General features: G+C 48.4%; 1 pseudogene; it reads left to right on the forward strand.

The window, feature by feature from the left end:
* Nucleotides 1-2,638, forward strand: part of LOC105531082 — a 9,129-nt pseudogene extending 6,491 nt beyond the window's left edge.
* The last annotated feature ends 1,061 nt before the right edge of the window (nucleotides 2,639-3,699 follow it).

The following is a 3,699-nucleotide window of genomic DNA, read 5'->3' on the forward strand; positions in this document are numbered from 1 at the left end:
CCCCCTGACAGGCCCAGGTGTGTGATATTCCCAGAAGTGGGTCTTTATATTAACGAGTCTCTAAGGGGCGAAAGGAGGGAGAAAATAGGCTGGGCTAGCACTCCGCTGAGTTCTGCACTGCACTGGTTACCTAACTTTGTGCTGTTTGCCGCTGTCTTCCCTGCTTCTGCCCCTGGCTTCACTTCCTGGAACAGAGCCCTGGGGAACCCCGGAGCTGTGGAAAGCCAGCTCTCCTTTGTGGCCCAGGAAGCACAGAAATTCAGCCAGCCAAGAGACAAAGAAAGAGAAGTAAAGCCAGCACATGGAGATAAGAAAGTGAACATAACTTCAGAGCAGTATCGCCAGGCCCAGTGAGGCATGCTTGTATCTTGACACAAAAATCCCTCTTCGACTTGATCCGGCTCCAGTATAGATCTTTCACTTTAGCCCAAAGTGCCTCCTTGAACTCTCAAACGTATTCTGAGCTGAGCGCGATGGTGATTTGGGGTAATCATGATCTTCCCCAGGGGGATTTTCTCTCTCAGAGCTCAGACCTTGCGCATGGCCCCTGTGACCCACCTCCTGGAACTGGGGGCTCTGGGGAATGCCTGATGTGCCTCAGGACGGAACAGGCACGGTCCGCCACCACTTGTGCTAACCATGGAAACGAAGGGTATATGGGGCATATGTAGCTCAAAGGTTATGTGCAATTTTATCAGAAAATAAGTGTAATTTATTCTAACACTGAAAAATGAATTAGGTCCTCATGCTTCTTTTCTTCTCCTTTTTTTTTTTCCCCCAGACTAGGTCTCACTCTGTCGTCCAGGCTGGAGTGCAGTGGCATAATCATGGCTCACTGCAGCCTCGACCTCCCTGGCTCAAGCGGTCCTCCCGTCTCTGCTCCTGTTTCTCATGTCTGATTGACAGGTGGATAAAATCACATGCCTGGCACCTCTCCTTGTGCGGGAGGTCTGGCCACATTTTGCGGAAGTTGGAGAGACGTACACTAGATGGGGCTGTTGGCTTGCATTATACAATTCACACTGCATGGGGTGGAGAATTGAATTTCACATTTGAGAAATGGGAAAGGAGGAAATAAAAACATGGAATGTCCTAACCTTTCTGAAAATCCAAAAAAGGCCCAAGGAAAGCTAGTTCAATTATTCCTGCTGTGACAAACTATGATACGGTCAGACATGCACACTCTGGCGGGGTGTTCCTAGCCTGGGCTGCCCAAGAGGTGGCAGCTATTCTAGGGCAGATGGAGTGTGGACCCTGTGGTGAGCTGGGATCACTCTCAGGAATGACCATTAGCCCAGAGCCATGGGGCTTGTTAGATGCAGGGGTGAGTGGGGGGTTGCCGGAAACAGCCCGCTATCGGTGCTCTGATGTCCGAATGCCACTCTGGTCACCTCGAGATTAAAATTTAGAGGCAGACCATCCTGTGTGGTCTATTGGTGAGACAGGGACTCAGAGGAACACAGGAACCACCCACACTCTCGCCCTGCCATGGCTACCGGCCGCCCAGGCACGCCTTGGCTCCCTTTGAGTTCACCATCCTCGTTGCTGCATCCCGTCCTTTTCCGGACACCTCTATTTTTCTCACACCTGGAAATTACACCTGCTGGCAGTCTTCGGAATTTTCCAGAGAGTTGCCAACTTGGGGCTCATTTGTTTCTGCTCATTTTTATTTAGTTTTTCAGACGTGCTGTGCTCCAGGCAGGACATGATAGTAGCTCATCAAAGAGAGGCTGTTTTGGGGAAGTGGAGCAGCTGCCGCTGATTTTGGAGCTGGGGTAGCTACCACTGCTACCACCACCGCAGCGGCCCGAGGAGTGGCCTTGGGAAGGTGGTGGTCACCATGCTCAGAGCTGTGCTTGGAAGTGACAAAAAGTGTGCTGGTACAGAAAGCCAAGACCGCTGAGCAGGCTGAGTGCGGTGATGATGTGGCTGCAGCTGGGAAGGCAGCCATGCCACAGGGGCATGCACCCCCAACTGAAGACAGCAATCTGCCCTCTGCCGCCTACAGGAACATGGCGGGTGCCCGCCGTTCTTCCTGGATTCTCATCTCCAGCACTGAGCAGGGAACAGGGAGGAATGAGAAGCAGCAGATGGGCAAAGAGTACCGTGGAAGAGAGAGGCAGAGCTGCTGGACATCTGCAATGAGATTCCAGAGCGGTTGGGCAGGTCTCTCACTCCCCATGCTACACAACTTGAAAGCAAGGTGTTCTTGAAAATGAAAGGAGATCATTTCAGGTATCTTTTTGGGGTGGCGTCTGGAGACAATAAACAAACCGCTCTGTTGAACTCCCAGCAGCTTACCAGGAAGCATCTGAAATTAGTAAGAAAGATAGGCAACCCACACAGCCAATTCGACTGGGTCTGGCACTTAATTTCTCAGCCTTTTGCTATGGGATTCTAAACTCTCCTGAAAAGGCCTGCAGCCTGGTAAACACGGCATTTGATGAAGCAATTCCTGAGTTGGATACACTGAGTGAAGTGTCTTATAAAGACAGCACTCCCATCATGCAGTGACTTCGGGACAGTCTCACTGTGGACATTGGGAAATCAGAGAGAGGCGGGAGATGCTGGGGAGGGAGAGAACTATGTCTGCCATGCCTCGCGATCTGTTCAGTGTCACCCTGTACCATCCACATAAATCCTTTTGTGAGATTTAAAAAAAAAGAATTGTACATTGTCTTGTGATTTTTCACAGCCTCAGCCTAGCAAGAATGGTTCGTGGGATAAACAGCTGGTATTGGTATCTAGAACCCAGATTGGCTGCATAAACACCACGGCATTCTGAAGTTTTGGTTTTGATTGACGTTGGCAAGATTACTGTGTGTTTAATTTTCTTAAAGCTGAATACTGTGGTGATGGGTTTTGAAATTCAGCATAATTCTTTCTGATAGGAAAAATAGACCTGAATGTTGTGTACCTCTTTGGAAAGTTTAATCCAGTATCAAAATAGTCACTGAAATACAATTCCATTGTAAAGTTGTACGGAAAGTTATAGAGGTTGTGTTGTGTTGCTGGGATGTGGAGTGAGACACCCGCATTTGACATTCGAGTTTAATGGTAATTCACAGTGATGCTGCCTGTTCAGAGCTTACAGGCACTGGACCTGTTTGGGCTATTGCCACTCAAAAGTTCATGACCACAAATGTCCACAGCTTCTTCATCTGAGGAAATGCAAATCCTGAAGCTGAAATTCCTTGTGACAGATAATTGGCTGTGACACTGTGAAATGTTCTGGTGCTCATATGACACACCTGACTAAACCCCCTTTTCTACAGCAATAGGAATATGTTACTGATTTGTAACTTGTGCCTCAATAGTGGAATTATTTTTCATTGTTAATACTGAGCTAAAAAAATGCTGTGTGTTTTATGAATGTTCTTTTCTGTTTCCTGGCTAATATCTCCTTCTTTCTTTTCTTTGGTGTGAGGAATTTAATGTGATAATGCATACAAACTGCTCAGAACACAGCATTCATCGAGTGTTAGCCACTCCCATTATAGCACGGAAGTCCCTTCCCCCACATGTCTTTGCCCCACATTCCTGGATAATACCTTTAAGAATAAGGTTCTGAGTTAGGCATGGTGGTGCGTGCCTGTAGTTCCAAATACTTGGGAGGCTGAGGCAGGAGGATCACCTGAGCCCAGGAGTTTAAGGCTGTGGTGTCCTGTGGTTGCACCTGTGAATAGCCACTGCACTCCC

Source organism: Mandrillus leucophaeus, unplaced genomic scaffold (genome assembly GCF_000951045.1).
Source record: "Mandrillus leucophaeus isolate KB7577 unplaced genomic scaffold, Mleu.le_1.0 Scaffold862, whole genome shotgun sequence".
NCBI lineage: Eukaryota > Metazoa > Chordata > Mammalia > Primates > Cercopithecidae > Mandrillus > Mandrillus leucophaeus.